Source organism: Buteo buteo, chromosome 9 (genome assembly GCF_964188355.1).
Source record: "Buteo buteo chromosome 9, bButBut1.hap1.1, whole genome shotgun sequence".
Taxonomy (NCBI): Eukaryota; Metazoa; Chordata; class Aves; order Accipitriformes; family Accipitridae; genus Buteo; species Buteo buteo.
In genome coordinates, this window is record NC_134179.1 from 41,039,963 (window position 1) to 41,057,236 (window position 17,274).

Consider the following 17,274-nt stretch of genomic DNA (forward strand, 5'->3'; position numbering starts at 1 on the left):
GAGGGCAGCGGCGCGGAGGCGCCCAGTGCGCAGGCGCGGGGGGGGGGGGGGGGGGGCGGGGCGCGTGCGCCGAGTGACCGTTAAACGGCCGCCGGTCTCCTCACGATCGTTTCTCTCAGCGGTCGCGTTCGGCTTGGTGCTGGGGGCCGAAGCGTCGGTCCCTCGCTCCGCCGCACAAGCAAGGCCGCCTGGCCGGCAGTGCTGCTGGCCGCCTCCCTGGGCCTCGCCTCTGCTCTGGGGTCCCTGCCGCCGCCTCAGAAAGGGAGGCGGGAAGCGGGCCGAAGCGGCGCTGGCCGGGCCGCTGGGTTCGTAGCCTGGCTGCCGCCTGCCTCGGTAGCCTCCTCGCCGTGTTGTCGTGCTGCAGTAAGGGCGCTGGTGTAAAGCTGTAGCGGCTGTACGAGTTTTTCCAAGAAAAGTTAGTAAGTGGGATTTGCCTGTACAGGTGCTAGAGGAATGTATAGCTTTGAAGGAGGAGACCAGAGCTGATCTAACAGCGTTCTGTCTGTAAGCTGTCTCTTTTGACACGTACAAATTAAACTGCTTTTGGCTCAACAAGCTGAGACTTTCCGTTGACTTTTTTTTTTCTTTCCCTGTTCTAAGACTCTGTTACCTTTTACCAGTTAAATACCAAGAGAAAGGCTGCAAGAAGGGATGTCTTCATTTGATGACAGAGCTGCATAAAGGCCATGGGAGCTATGAGGATGAGCCTTTATTCCCAGTTGCTATGATTGGAAGGGTTTCAGTCCTGCTGTGGAGATAATATCTTTGAGTAGTGTAAGTTTGTGATAACTGTGATAGGGTTTTTTTTCTTTTCTCCCTCATTTACTCTCCAATGCTCCCCAGTAAATGACAGTTTATTCTTCAGATTCTAATTTGCCCAAGTAGCATTATTCTTAGCTTTGATGCTAAAGGTAGGGGTCAGTTTGGGTAACTCCTGGTCCTTGCCTCAGAGGGCTGGGGACCGTGGAAAACAAATGATTTCAGAGGTAAGAATTTCATAGCTTTCAAGAAAGGACTCTGATATGCTTGCTTAGTGCCTCTAGATTTGGACTTGCAATGTGACATACAATATTTTTGCCCCATGCAGGAGGATGACTCACAGTTGTGGCAGAGTCTGTGTATGATGACCACCATGATGGTGCTCTGAGCAGTCTTGAGATTGGCAGTAGTAAGATCCCATATCCCTCACCATCAGTATAGACTGGTTTTGTACAGGTGCCTGTTCTGCTCAGACTCTTCACATAGTTTGGAGATAACTTTTCAGTCCTGAGGGCTCTTTCCTAAGAGAACAGAGCTATACTGTGTTGCAGAATAATCCCCTGTTGCCTGTACAAAACCAGAGTTAAATGGACCTGTAGGTTGCTATCATATGTGCTGTGTTACAGTCAGTAGGCTAGTCTGCATGTTACTCCAATACTTTTGGATATGATTCAAGTGGAAATAGAAAACGATAGCAACCCCACTCCCAGCATCAGGTCAGCTCTTGCAAGGAGGTAGCCAGTAATTACAGGTTGATTTTCAGTCGTTCCTGCAGCAACAGAGCTGTGGTCCACTCTGAGTGGGGTGTATGGAGAGAATTGAGCTGTAGGGATGGGTTCATGTTCTGTGTGCTCCCATGCTTAGGCAGCATGTGTTATGGTCACAGAACCTAAGATCCACCCCATCTCTAACATCCCCTGAGTAAGGAATCATCCTCGCATTCGGGCAGTAGGAAATCCTCAAGTGAGGAAGGAGTTGCAAAGAGTTGTGCTAATGACTGGTCACATCTTTTTCAACCTTTCTTGTTAGCTTGCACTCGCTTAAAGAATGTGGGATGTCTTCTGGTCAAGGTAAAGAACAATTAGAGAAATTTTTACAAGGCAATGCTTTTCAGAAGTTGAAATAATTTGACAGCAGTCCTGCCTTTAAAAACCTGAGGAAGTATTTGTTAGGTTATTTTTGCCAGAGTAGTTCAGGTGATCATAATGCTGCATTTAGAGATATTTGTGACCTTGACATTTTTATCACAGTGGAAAGAAGATCAAACAAAGCTTCTGACAAAATACAATGGACCTTAATACTCATTTTGTGGGTTTTGAACAAGCCACACTTTCCATTGAAGTTACATTCTGTAACTGTTGTCTGAAGAGAGCAGACAGGAGTTAGACAGGACTGGGAGTTTGAGAAGCACATGTGGGACTTGTTACAAGCCCAGGTTCAGTACTGAAATCCAGAATACTCTGCTTTTCTTTTGTGGTTAAGTTATGTGAAATGAATCAATGGTCTCAATCAGCTTACCGGTAGAGAAGTTTGTCACTCTTGAAGCTGTAAAGAATGTCTTGAAAGCACAAACAAAGTGTAAATAATGTAATAATGATTGCTCCAGTAAGCAAGCAGTATTCATGGTGTACGGTAATAGCTCAAAGATGCGAAGAGTCTATTAGTTGGAAATAACAGGAGCATGTAGTGATCTGTCAGAGCACTTCTGACACCTCTCCAGCAGAAAAAGCATGTTTGGAGAAGGGTGAGAACAGCGTGTGTCCGACCCACTGGAGCAGAAGCAAGCTGGCTGGTGAAGGCGAGGCTGGGAGACGGGCATGGGCTGCCTAACCTCTGCTCTGCCCCTTTGTAGTTACAGAGGCACGTACAGCCAAGCTCTGGTTTCTATTGTGGCAATAAAACCCACAAGTGGTTCTCAACGTGAGTACAAATGGAGTGAATGCAAATATAACTGTGTTCCTATTTATGTCAATTGCACAGGGTGTATCAGTGACTCGATTTGGAGAGTTAACAGAAATAGCTACGTTAATAATCGGTGCAAAATATGCATAGCCCTTCCTTTGGGTGACCCAATAATGTCAAGACCTACCTCTTGGAATGTGTGCAGTGATTATAGTTACAGCTCAGAGAGCACAGTTAGTTTCACACAAAGGCCTTTTGTTCCTGCCTGGCTTGATTATGGTTATCTACTCTGGGACCACTGATCAAAAAAAGCTTTTAACTTGGAGTTTTCAATCTGTTATTCCATGTTTGGCGCTGGTGCGTGTGTGTGAGCCAAGAGCAGCATGTTACAAATAGGGAGTTGTAAAGAACTTGAACCAGACGGGCCTTTGGCAGTGTGAGCTTCAGTCCAGATCTAGAGGTGGGGACAGCTCATACCACCTTGGCTGATCTTCAGCCTCATCCCACCAACCGAGCTTCAGCCCCTGTGGCACATCACCATTTTAACAGAGGAGAATTCTGACCACTGTACCTCCCCCTCCCACCCCTGACTTTATGCGGCTACAGCCTGTGCTCTCTCATTCTTTCTAGAAACCTAGGTCCAGCCCTTGTGCGTGCTGCTGAGCTCGCAGCACAGGAGGTGCCTTGGGTTACTGCTGGCTTTCCCAGAGTCACTGTTCTTGGTTCCAGGTCTCCCCTTGAAAAGAGGGTCACCTACTTCAGTTTGTGTGGAAGTTTGGTGCCTGCCCATGGGCAGCTACAGTGGATCACCTGTGCAGAGTAACTTGGGAGTTTGGGGCTGCTCGGTCAGCCGGATTGCCAGAAGAATGGCATACCCCAGGAGCTGCACGCCTGTCTGAGGGTGACCCTTATGGGGACCGCAGTGTACCTCGTGCATGGGAAGAGCTCCTCCACCAGGGAGTGTGGGTAGTGATGACAAGAAGTGCTCTGTCCTCCGGCAGGGACATGGGATTGATGTGTCAGCTGCAGAAACACTCCTTTTGTGCGGATGGGAGAGACCTGAGCTTTTAAACTTGAGGTAACCGGACTCAGACCCCGCTTGTTTCGTTGTAACATTTGAGCCAACTAGAGCCAGAAAGTGTAAAACGGGGTTCTCAGCTGTTTCATTCTTCAGAACTTAAACGTGAAGCAACTGGTTGAAAACTTCACCATTAAAAAGTTTCACTTCCCAAATAGTGCTGTTCTATAAATACCCTGTGCAGTGGGATATGACATTTACTCCCACACATGAGACACAGCATGCTTTGTAACTTACATACTCCAGGCCTTAACCCTTGAGCTTGTCTTTGAATAAACACAAGGCAAGGAACCCACCTCTTAGGCAGGATAGACTCACCTTGCAGCCTGTGAGCAGGTGCAGGTTCCTGTAAATGAGGGTAGAACTGCACCCAAAATTATTGCACTTAGTATGGAAAAACTCACTTCTTCAAGCTCTTTGGGTGTCATGTAGCTAAAGATGTTGCCTTAGGAATAACAGTACTTTATATGCACTCTTATCAACAGATCTGAGAGCACTTTCCTGCCCAAACCAAAAGAAGTACTTAAGGTAGCTTGCTTTAATTTCCTATTCTGCTACTGATTTATGATCCTTGACAAATTCCTTAGCTCCTTGGTTTCAGTCCCGTGTAAAACAGATGATACTGCTTTTCTTTCATTCTTTATGTGTTGTATGTATATAGTAGAAACTCAAACAGTAGGCTCTGTCTTTGTAGGGTGCACTGACTGAAGTGCTCAGGTGCTGATGTTTTATAAATACCCTATATAAATATATAAATATCCTCTCTCTCTCTCTCTCTCTCTATCTCAATGGGAGTAGGTTTGTAATATCCCTTTCTTACTGAGAAAGAGATGAAGACACCTACATTGGTAGATTTAAAAATTAATGGGTCATCTTATCTCATCCTCTTGCATAACATCAAGCAAGCCATGTATCACAGCCAGACTTGAACTTGAGCTAGGTTAGCAAAGCAGTCTAGCGCTGCAGCTGTACCTCCGTGGGAAATGGAGCCCAAGATTTTAAAAGCCCTTACTTGTATCATGTTGACACATGACTGTTTCTCTAATGTTAAAAGAGTATGCAGAAGAGGTCCACAGAAATTAATCCTGACACTGAAATAGGCTGGTTTTGTTATCTCACTGGAGTGGGAGAGATGAAAACAAACAAATTTAGGCCTTTGTAGAATGGGTCTGACTCTGATCTCAGTTACACAATGTTGATGTAATTCCTTTCAACTGAACGGCGTATTCATGGCTTGTGTCAGGGAAAAATAAGAAACAGCCTCAATGGCTTTCAGAAGTTTTTCATCAGCTCTTTTGAATACCAAGCAGTTCCAATTAATCGGAGTTTGGCCCCTGCAGGGAATATGCTTCTGTACAGCTTCCTCTTATCTTTGCCAAAATATGATCAAATTGCTTGTCTTTCTGAACAAGTTCTGCTTTTGGCTCTGGTCTATCATCAGGAAACACATGTCAGCATTTCAACAGCTGTGTGTCTTGTTCAGAATGAGCTCTCAGTCTGAGTTGGGTGTGTACGTAGCAGGGCTAGGGATAGCTATCACTTGCTCATTTATGGTTAGGAATATCGAGGAAGTATTGATTTTGCCTCTCTGCTGCGGGGGTCATCCGAGGATTTCAGCACTTCACCAACCAACTTTTGTGAAGCTGAATCTTCATCAGATTCAGCAGAGGCACCAGCGCTAGCATATAAAAAGAGGAAATGAAGTCAGGAAAGATAAAGCCAAGATTATTAAAAGCAGCCTCTGATTTTGGGTCTTGGCTGCTCAGTTCAAAGAAATTTGAACGTTCTTTTTCTTGCAGATTCCAGGACTTCTCTTGTAGTGATGACTCCTTTTGGGAAGGCGGCTTAAAGGGTTTTCAAACTCAGGTCCCTAAAAATCACTTTTCTGAGAGTCACAGGTTGCATCAGAAGCAGAGATGCCACTCACCAAAGCCTTACAGCATCTCAGATATTTAAGGATATATAGAAAACAAGCAAAAAATCTTTGTCAGAATATTACAATATCCATGTGGGTGTTTTGTTTTAAGTCCCAGCTCTGAGAATTAAGCAGTAAATGAAAAAATCAAATGTTGCTTTTTAAAAAGAAATTCTTTATATGTAGTTTGGCAAGATCACGCTCATGAATTCTAAGAAGTTGTGAAGTTGACTGTACTACTTTGATTGAATACTCTTTGCTTTAACCAGTAACTCCTTAACCCAAAATGAGTAACAACTTCCTCCAAGGGACCTGGCTGTAATTCAACTCATTGTAGCCACTTGTCAGAAATACATCCCAGCTACAACTTTTATTCATTAGCACTTAGATCTACATATCCAGTATTTTTTTTGGGGGGGGGAAATTGTGCTGGATTTTCAGACGAGCTTCTAGAGGGACCTTGTCTTCACTGATGTGGAGAGATCAGTAACCGAGAAGTTAATGGAGATGCCTTTCCCTAGCAGCTAACATAGGGATCAGGACTGAAGCATTTCAGCAGAAGGAGGAGCCAAAGTTGATATTCGCTCTGCAGGTTTTGCTTTGTGCATAAAGAGGACTTTGTTCTTAGATAGCCGGTCTCGTCACATCCCACTGTAATTTCACTATGTGACATAATGCAGATAAAACTTTAGTAATTATTATTAGTTCCCTGGCAGTTAATGTTATACACTCCCAAGCTAAGAAGTGGCAGGCAGAGTCCAAAAGCCATGTTGAATTGCTGGGTTTCTGAGCTGTGGTGTGTAGGTCATTCTGAAATAATGTGTGGCTTGTTGCAAGCATGATGCCTGGCAAAAAGAACTCGGCTTGACATTTCAGCCGAGCGACCTGGTGGCTTACCTGTCACTGCAGCGTTGCAGCAGCACTTTGCAGTGCTCCTCACATTTGAAAGCGTTGGTTTCATTCCAGTACATCTGCTGGCTTGCTCTTTCCACAGCAGAATGCATGTAGACACAGGGCAGTCTAGGTACTGGCACATTTATTTACAAGAATTAATCTAGTTATCAATTTTTAAAGTTCATAGAATGTGGACAAATACTGATTGGCTTACTCGGGTTTTGAAGTTTCCTCCTCCCCAAATTGCAATAGTCTATGAATAACCATTTTCATGTCCATTGCACTCTGTCCTTGGTACGTAGGGAGGGTAGGAAGGTGCACAACATCACATCTGTGCTCCTACATCTCAGCCAAGATTTTGTCAGCATACCGGGACTGATCTCTGCTGGGCAATGAAGTCAAATGAGATTGAATAAATGATGCCCTTTACCAAGGGTCAGCATTTGTAGGGTTGGCGTGTTACCTGGAGTAGAGCTGCAGCTGAGGGACAGAGGGAGACAGAGGTGGGCAGCACGGTCGGGTGAGTCGGGCATCAGACCCAGGCTGCCTCTAGCAGGCAGGGCGGGTGTGTGTTGCAATGTGCGGTGTCTTCAGGTGCCGTGACTAGAGGACACTGTCCCTCTTACTGTACACAGCCGTTTCTTTCCCTGGCAGGCTGAACATAGCCATCACCCCCAGTCTTGCCTTGGTGAAGAAGAAGGGCTCGCTCTGGGTCCAGGGACTTGGGAGCACTTGTGCTCCCAGCACTGCAGATATAGGCTGTGGAACAAACTCTTAAGTGGACAAATAGTCTGGGCCTGAACCCAAACTTCTGCTTCAGGCATTTCAACTCTGCAATCACTGTTGAATGCCATAATTTGGAATCTCGTTGTGAAACATCCTGAGGTCTGTGTCTGCAAGGCATTCAGGATTCCCCCTGCCTCCGCACTGTCTCTTTCCATGTCAGGAAGACTCGCCCCAGCTTCCTGTGAGGCTGAAATGTTCAGAGCCATCACACCGAATAACGCTGGGTAGCGTGGATACGCTGCCTGCAACAGGAATGGATCCAGCGATGTGGTACAAGAGTAGAGAGGAAATCCTGAGCGCGTTGGGACAGGAAGCCCTTGAGGAAGCCCAGCTGTCGGCGGCTGCTGTTGTGCAGCCTCCCTTCTGGAATGTCCCCTTTCATCCCAGCCCTTGTCCTCCACTTGAACCTTCAGAAATCCCGAGCAGTCGATAAGCTCTCTCCTCTTACAGGCATTCAGATGGTCTGAATTAAAAACCAGCAGCTGCTGCCTGCTGTGTTGCACTTCCACGCCGTTTCTGCAAAGTGGCCATCCCCCCTGCTTTGCAAGAAGGTTGGCATAGCTCCATGTTCATATCTCCTCCCACCCCCACCAGGAGCTGCAGTAGTGATGGGGAGCTGCCACACTGTGCATCTTCTTAGCAGATTTCTCTACTTGGCTGCTACGTCCCGGTCCCCCACCCAGGTTCTTGTACTGCTCCAGGCTGTCATCCTGCCCAAACACCTCTTACACCACCCACCCTGGGAACTCCACTAGCTCCTTTCAGTGCTGCTCTAGCACAAATTAACAAAACGACTACGTGCAATTCTAATGCAAGCTACTGGTTTTCTCAGATTGGAAATGTGATAAAATGTTGGAAATATTCACGTTTTCTTCTATTTCTCATATATGGTGGGAAGGGCTACCGAGAAAGAGAAAAACAGAAAAGCAAAGGCAGTCAACCACAGTCCAGCAAGAGACATCTCATCTCCAGTGCTTTGTTCAGTTTTTACTCTGGGTGTCCTCTCCCTCTCCTGATGTCCCCAGCCTCCCACCCAGCTCCTCAATCCAGTGTCACCTCCGTCGGCATCCATGCTCTCCCTCACAACTCTGCTGATCTCCTACTTCCAAAGTCTTCCATCCATCCATTCCTTTTTTCCCAGTGAAAACCCGGCCTGTAGATAAGATAACCCTCACAGACCTCAGAGCTTTAACTCTCTCTTTGTGATGCTTTTCATTTTTAACTTCCCAGGAGAAGGACAATCTTGGTGGAGGGAGTCCAGCTTGGCATGGTCGTCGTCCCTACTGTCACGTGTGAAGAGAAATGGAGAGAAATATGTTCAGGGTTCCTTCCGCATGGCTTGTCCGCAGGGGTGAGCAGGCACAACCGCAGGGTGAACAACCAGGGCCCAGAGCTGGGCATGAAACAAGGTCCAGGCATGTCCAAAGTCATCGCATCTACAAGACCGTACAAGAAGAAGATATTCCTCCTCCTGAAACAAAATACCTAAAAAGGAGAAAGATTTCTTTCACCGGGCTTGACAGCTAAATGGGGGGGGGAGGGGTCACTAGCTAAATATTTACAGACAGATCAATCAGGGTTTATTGTAGGCAGGCAAACCGCAGCTAATATTAGGACCTGGCAAAACATACAAAAAACAACACCCGGAGTATCTTTGCTTTCCTAACACAGAAAGTGCCCTTTACGAAATAAACTGAGAGCATACAGGCACCATTTATCTGTGCTGATAAATGCAGAGCCTGTGGTTTTGCTGTCTGTGAGGGTCCTTTAGCTTCTGTGCCAGTAAATGGGACTTCTTCAATGTACCCAGCAGGACAAAACACGTAGTGCCTCTTGCCTCTGGTCTTTGCTCCAGCCTTGGAAATTCTGGTAGCAACAATTAGGCAGAATCCTTGTTAGACAGACCACAGGATGGAGCAGAGGGACAACACAAAGTAGGTCTTTATGCAGATCCCACACTTTTTTCCTTAAAGCAATAGTGCTCCAGCAAAAGCAGCTGGCTCAGTCTTTGCTTATGAAATTGATTACAATAAATCAAAAGTGTCAGGGACTGGAATTTCTGATGAAATTAAACAAGACTGTAAATGGAAATGGGTTAAAAATTCAATCAGATATTTCTTATTCATTTTACAGAAAAATGCATGCAATGCTTTAAAGTTAATTATGTATTAATCTGTTGCAAAATAACAAAGGCCCTTAAAGCATGCTGTGGGACAGAGATTTTGTCTTCAGGTATGATCCATCCACTAGATAAAAAGAGAATTCACACCCGCTAAATGGCAAAGACAACCATCAAGCCATCTCCCCATGCTTCCTCCTCCAGGACTGCCTGCCCCACACCTGAGATCCCGCGGCTTCTCAGCTATGTGTGGGGCAGCAGCAGAGCACTGTGACACCCCAATGCCTCGGGTTCCTGCATTGAGGCCAGTGGCTCAAAATCCTGCAGTGCAGCCTTGCTGCCTCTGCTGGGGAGGGAGGTAGCACAGGGTATGGTCTGGCTCACTCGGCCCCTGCGGATCAGGCTGTCCAGCACCATTTCACCTGGCACTGTGAGTCCCAGAGCAGCAGACGTAGCTCTGCTACACTGGAGCCAAGCAATTTGCAACCACACATGCTCCCAGCTTCGGCAGGAGCCAGAGTTTCTCTCTCTGCAAGTGACCATCTCCCATATATCCCGTGTATCTCCCTGGAAACATCCAAGGTCAGGTTGGACGGAGCTCTGAGCAACCTGATGTAGTTGAAGATGTCCCAGCTCATTGCAGGGGAGTTGGACTAGATGACTGTGGTGGGTTGACCCTGGTTGGATGCCAGGTGCCCACCAAAGCCGCTCTATCACTCCTCTCCTCAGCTGGAGAGGGGAGAGAAAATATAACGAAAGGCTCGTGGGTCAAGATAAGGACAGGGAGAGATCACTCAACAATTACTGTCATGGGCAAAACAGACTTGACTTGGGGAAATTAATTTAATTTATTACCAATCAAATCAGAGTAGGATAATGAGAAAATAAAAATTAAATCTTAAAACACCTTCCCCTCACCCCTCACTCTGTTCTGGCTCAACCCCACTCCCAAATTCTCTACCTCCTCCCCTCCAGCAGCACAGGGGGACGGGGAATGGGGGTTGGGGTTATTTCATCACACATTGTCTCTGCCGCTCCTTCCTCATGGGGAGGACTCCTCACTCTTCCCCTGCTCCACCGTGGGGTCCCACCCATGGGAGACAGTTCTCCACGAACTTCTCTGATGTTGGTCCTTCCCACAGGCTGCAGTTCTTCACAAACTGCTCCAGCGTGGGTCCCTTCCATGGGCTGCAGTCCTTCAGGCACAGACTGCTCCAGTGTGGGTCCCCCGCGGGGTCACAAGTCCTGCCAGAAAACCTGCTCCAGTCTGGGCTCCTCTCTCCACGGGGCCACAGGTCCTGCCAGGAGCCTGCTCCAGCGTGGGCTTCCCGCAGGGTCACAGCATCCCTCGGGCATCCCTCTGCTCCAGCGTGGGGTCCTCCCTGGGCTGCAGGTGGAGATCTGCTCCACTGTGGACCTCCCTGGGCTGCAGGGGGACAGCCTGCCTCACCATGGTCTTCCCCACAGGCTGCAGGGGAATCTCTGCTCCGACACCTGGAGCACCTCCTCCACCTCCTTCTTCACTGACCTGGGGGTCTGTAGGATTGTTTCTCTCACATATTCTCACTGTTCTCTCTCTCACTTCTGTTCCATAGGTTTCCCTCCCCCCCCTTCTTAAATCTGTTATCGCAGAGGCACTGCCACCATCGCTGATGGGCTCAGCCTTGGCCAGCGGCAGGTCCATCCTGGAGCCAGCTGGCATTGGCTCTGTTGGACATGGGGGAAGCTTCTAGCAACTCTCACAGAAACTACCCCTGTAGCCTCCCACTACCAAAACCTTGCCCGGGAAACCCAATACAATGACGTCCTCTAAAGGTCCCTTTCAACCCAAACTACTCTATGATTGTATGATTGTACGATATAGCCCAGGCACGTTTCAGCACAGTCAGTACCTGCGAGGTGGGTGCAATGTCTCAGCCTTTGCAAACCTTTTAAGTTCCTTCACTTGCTCTTTGGAGCACTACTCAACACATGCCTAACCATTCTTTTGCTGATGTTAATAGTGCAGGTTAGAGTTGGTGGCAAGATCAAAATGTGTTTGCTGCAAGATTGCACCAGAGAGGGGGTTCCATGACCTGTTGCTTTTCCCAGAGGAAGCTCAGGGCTGGTGGTGCCTGCAGGGACCAGCCTAAAGGGTTAAAGCTACAGCATTCCAGCCCACACCAAACACCCGGCCTCTAGACTTCAACCAAAGTAACAGTTGTTGGTTTCCCACAGCACACAAACACGGATGAAGTCGCACATTATTGTCTGTCGCTGGGTTTTGCAGAGCCGAGGTGCTTGTGTTCATGGGGCGTGCTATTCACTCGAGGAATCTAGTAGCAAGAGCAACAAAACAATAATGGGTTTGAAAAACACAAGAAACCCCATGGTGAATCTGCTGGATCTCCCCACAAATTCACACTCTTCAGAGGACACAGTATTAGCTCTAGGGCTAAACCAACCCATTCCCACACTCTTTCTGTTGTCCTAAACCCATGTCCTTCTGATTAGACTAGCGTCTCCTCCCCAGAGAGTTCTTTTGTCATAAAAATGGTTCCCCATAGGGCCGTCTGTCATCTTGAGACTGTCTGAATTTGTTGGTCACTTAATAAATTGAGAAATGAGTCAGCTCATTACAAATCAGAAGCCTTCAAGTAGTCCTAGACACTTGTTATTGCCACACAGGTTTTTTGGGAGTCCTTTTTCCAAGGCCAATATTGGAAAAGAGAGTGAAGCCCTCACAGTGAACATTGCTGGTCTGTAGTGCAGAGAAGTGAAGCAGTACTGCTGGATTAAATTCCCTCAATCTTGGTGAAAGGGCCCAGGATTTTTCCATGCAATTCTCCAGGCAAAGTTTGGGAGCAGCATTTGTATTTGATTCATTCCTGTTATAAGCTGGACTTACAAAGATTCACGCTGAGATTTAGGGAACCTCTCTGTTTGGAGGTCACCATAACTTCAAATTTTCCATCCAGTCCTTTGCAGTGTTTGAGGTGACATATCTACTGGGTGCAAAATCCTACTGTGCAGGCAAGGAGGGGAACACAAACTCCTGCTGGGGTCTGGCTGATAGAGCTGGTCCTTTTCCGGCAGATGTGTACTTTTCTGTTGATCAAATCAGAAGGAAGTTTTGGAGGAAAAGGAAATGGAGTCAACAAGAGCTTTCCGGCCAGCGGCACACATGTGGCTCAAGCTCCCTCCTCATCTCTAGCTGAGTTCCTGTCCCTACCCTGTTTGGGTATAGAAAGGCAGGTTGTTCTTGGAGGTGGTCTCAGGACCATGAAAGAGGCCAGGGTATGTTCAGTAAAGAACTTCTATTACTGTCAGATGCTTAAACCAGCTTGAGCCTGACCCTTGAATATAATCAGAAGGGATCTATCCAGACTTGCTCACAGGGTTATTGGAACAAGGGTGCAGGTCTTGTGCTGCCACTTCAAAAAAAAAATTGGGAAGGGTTCAAAAAGACTTCAGAAACAATGCTTGGAGGTGGGACAAACCTACCTAAGAGACTAAAGCAACACTACATTGAGTTTGTTTAACTAAGAAAATGTTAAGGAGTGACTCAGTCACAGTCTCCAATGAAAATTCTGATGTTAGAGGATATTTATTTTAACAAATAAAAGAATAACAAGTGCCAACAGCCAGGAGGAGAAAGGAGGCAAATTCAGGCTAGCATGAAGTGCAGGAAAGGCTCGTTGGATCCACTTTAACAGTTCTCCGTCAGCGAAGTCCTGAAATCAAATCAAGTGTCTGTCTAAGCTGCAGGTTTGACCATCTCTTGCAGTAATTCCTGCATTAAAATAAATGGGTCTTGCCACAACGTGGAACTGCAGCAAAAGATAAACTAATCATTATATCCTATCCCTGCCTTGTGTCATGTTACACTGTAAATGATTTGACTCAGAGACAAACTCTTTGTTTTGGCTCATATAACACCAGATGCGAAAAGAGCCCTATTCATCAACAGGATCCCAAGATGCTCTTGCAGCAGACATCACGGGGAAAAGTTGTTGCATTGCCAACTTTAGATGGGAGCCTAATTCTGTTCTCCATATATGCAGGCTTAGACGTGTCTCAACCAGTCAAAGAAGTAGTATAGATAAAAGCAACAACTCTTGTATTAGATAGAAAGCAGCTTCTACCCTGTGAAGATAAGAAATAGGTTCTTCTTTTTTAACATAAATGCACAACTTTTTAAAGTTGCTTCTAAAAAAAGAGAAACCAATGCCTGTCTTAAGAAAAAGAGGTCTAAGGAGAATATAATGCATCTTTCATCCCCTCCTACACACAGGACACTCATTCGCCCCCCCGCCACATGCATTCTCAGACTTCTGGGTAAAGCAACCTGTGCTGCCAGCCAGGACAGGGCTGTATCACCTGGAGCCACACATCTTCTCTCCCATTCCTCGAGCAGAAAGCAGCATTTCTCTGCCTGTTTCACCAAAGGGCTGCACAGGCTATTTTAAAAAATCCAAAGATCACTTTTGCAGGTGATGCCATTTTTAGGACTGGTCCCTCTGCTCCTGGGCTTTGGGAACAGCATCTCTGTTATCGGCTCTGTATTTGTCCATTTAACAGTGCGGAGTCCACCATGCACGTGCAAACAAGCAACAGCCAGCGGGATGTATTCTCCTGCCCATCACAAATCAGCATCACTCACCTGGATTTGTTCAGTCCACGAGCTGGTCTGGGAGGTGGACACTTGAATCGCGTGGGCTGCGACTGTCCCAGCCTGCATGCATATGGTACAAGGACTTGTTCCAAGGCTGCCTTGAGTTTTTCTTGGAGAACTGTAGAGGATTTACCTTTCAGGAAGAGTGTAAGGAAGCTTTGGGCAGGATGGTGCTGGAAAATCAGATGAGCTTCTGAACTGTGCTCTCAACCATAGGTCTGCTGGGGCAGGCAGGGTTAATTCAGCTATTGCAGGGTTCATTTTGTGGCCTGGATTATTGACTTTCTGGACACTGCAATGGCTCCAGGCTGGGGCAGAGAGGGGGTGAATGATGGCAGACGGCTGGCCAGGCCATCCTTCCCCATGCTGCCACTTTACATCCCAAGCAGGTGAGGACAAGCCCATGCAATACCCCTGGGGAACTGCGGGCAGAGATGGATGGGAGGTTGCCCCCCAGTTCGTGTTCTTGGCTGTTAAAAATATAATGTTCCATTAATGAGGCAGATTGAAGATCCATCTGGCAAAGCACCTTGTTACCAACTGGCATCAGAGCGAGGACTTTCCAGCAGTGCTTTTTGGAGTGAAGGATGGGTTTGTTACAACCGCTCTACGTGTAACACCTGGTACTGCTGTGCTGGGCAGAAAACCCTAAGAAGCTAACGGGCTACAGGGGAAGGAGCCCAAGGAGAGGCACTTTCCCAGAAAACCCTCCTGGTTTCCAGCAATCTGCAGCTTCGGGAGTTTCTGAACTGGATGTTGTCTCTGGACTGGTACTTATCAGCCCCCGTGGGAGCTCCCACTTTTGGAGACAAGCGTGAGGAGGAGACTGAAAGGTCTCCGTGACCCTTACTGGGGTATCCACCAGCGTCACTGCTCACACCAGCCGCTTGTGGTTTCCTCTCTGTAGGAATTAATAATAATGCTGCAGAGAGGAATTATTGAATTATTATTAAATATATAAATAAGTATCAATCATATAATGTTTATTATTATTAACTGTTAATAATATTAAATATATGGTTATTAAATATAATTATATATATAAATATATAAATATAATTATTAAACAGCACTTGCATGTTTTCACTGGTGCAGCAGGGTCACCCGGCTCTGCTGGGAGTGCCAGGAGGGGAGGCCAGGCTGGTCACAGTTCCGCCGCCTGCCCCGTCCCAGCGTCGGTGTGTGCCTGAAAAACAAGCAAACCCAACCAGCGCTCAGGTCTCTTCCAAAAACAATTACATCATGTTGAAGCCATCAAGCATGTGATTTCCAAGCCCTGAAACTGAAAGGAGCCTCTCTCCGGGAGAGGGAGAGAAGCTGTGCGAGAGCCAGCTGGGATTCAAGAGGAAAGGCTTCATCCGCTCTCCAGGGAGGTTGAGTTCAAGCAGGACCCCTGCCACAGGAGATGGGACTGCTGCTCTGGACCTCCGAAGCACCACGCGGGAGGACAGGCTGCAGCCTTTGGAGAAGGAAAATCCTTCAAACTTTTGATCTGTCTTTAGACTCTGAGCACGTTTCTTGGGAAATTGGCTTATTTCTCTCGGAGCCATGAAAGTATTGATGTGTGTTTCCAAAGAGGGAGTTTGAATCGGAGCAGGGTGTGTACACCTGCCTGGTTTAGTGCATTAAGGCAAGAGGATGCAAGGACATCTTGGCTTGCTTAATCTCGTACACCATGTAGAATATAGCACCTGGCTCCTATGGCCATACAGGGCAAATAGTGCTGCTGAGTCCCGCAGCAGCAGGATGAGGCTTTCTTCTGCATCCAGGTTCTTGCCAGCACCTCCGTTCCTTGTCCCATTTCCCTGCAGCCTCGTGATTAAGGGCAGGGAAGCGCAGGGAGGGGGGGAGCCGCTCTGCGCAGGCATTGAGTGCCTCGCCTGACTCAGGTCCCACGTGGACATCTCACAAGGATCCCCTTTGATCCGTGCACAGTGAGGAGGCTGCAGAAACAAGGACAGAGGCCACAAATGCTGCAGAATAACTAATCCGAGTGAGGAAACCTACTGGGAGCTGTTGTCTGAGACAAATCCTGGTCTTGGGAGACTCAGGTGTGCTTCCCCAGCCGGGACAGACAAGTTTGCAACTTGCAGAGCCCGGCTGGGAGCAAGGTTTCCTGAAACCTTCAAGCTTCTCTTTCCTGAAAGCTCATTTCTGCAGATTAGCAGATGTCTTTGTTGAAACCCTGGGTACCTGCCAAGGATTACTGTAAACACTTGGCAAGGTGCAGCCCCTTGGCACCGACGCTGGGTGTTGGAGCGGGGAGCTGCACTTCACCTCGCCGAGTGGCAGTTTTGATGTTCACACTCAGAAATAAGCTGTTAACTGGAAACACCCCGAGCAGGGGGAATGCAGCAAAAACTTGCACCCCTGAAACACCAGGTATATTTTGGTTTTCTCACCATTCTTACCAAGGAGGGGTAAAGGGGTTACTTGCCCATTTACTGGGAACGGAGATGGCTGTTCCCAGACCTGTGAAGTCCCACGCAGTTGGACACAGTCCTACACGATGGCCAGTGTAAAGACAGCATCTGCGTGGTGCCAGGCATTGAAACCAAGAAAAGACCATGATAGAAATTGCTATATGATGTAGGGTCTGATACTGGCCTGAGTAGCTGTGGCCAAGAGTTACTGCCGTGGTATTGGGAACAGCTCACGCTACAGAGCATCAGGAGAGTGCTACGAGAGAAAACTTAACGGATGCCTCTGCTGTCACTTGGTAAGGATCTTGCATGCTTGCAGCCACACTGGGACTAAATGGGAGCACAAGAGGACTCCTTCACTTAGGGATGGAGTAAAGACCTGTGCAATGTATTTGTCCACATGTCATCACTGGAGGACACTGCGCTTTCAGGCATGACGCCTGCAGGAGCATCATGTTCAGCTGTGACTCCCGAACACCAAAGGCCACACATAAACCCAGTGTTTCAGCCTGGAAGAGCTGACTCTGAAGAAGACATCTGGGTGATGCAGGGCCCTGAATTAACTCATGTTTGAAGAAAAGATTTTATAGAAAATGTATGCAACCCTATTTCAGACTGTCAGTGACTGAGCCTGCCAATACCTTAATGAGCGGCTCCAACAATTAATTACCTCTGCTGTTAAAAATGTGTGCTGTGTTTCCAGTTTCAATATGCCTCGGTTGGCCAACAGTGCTGGCTTGCATT

The 17,274-nt window shown here is 47.3% G+C and overlaps 1 long non-coding RNA gene across 4 annotated transcripts; it reads right to left on the minus strand.

Moving 5' to 3' along the window:
* Positions 1–10,291: 10,291 nt before the first annotated feature.
* On the minus strand, positions 10,292–15,288 carry LOC142035048 (uncharacterized). Of its 4 annotated transcripts, none has more exons than XR_012651792.1 (3): positions 15,185–15,288; positions 14,096–14,577; positions 10,292–12,540 (listed from the first exon to the last, which is right to left on the minus strand). It is a non-coding gene; the product is annotated as an uncharacterized LOC142035048 (long non-coding RNA). The 4 variants fall into 4 exon arrangements; XR_012651789.1 differs by lacking the exon at positions 10,292–12,540 and adding an exon at positions 12,601–13,166; XR_012651790.1 differs by lacking the exon at positions 10,292–12,540 and adding an exon at positions 12,601–13,225.
* Positions 15,289–17,274: the final 1,986 nt, after the last annotated feature.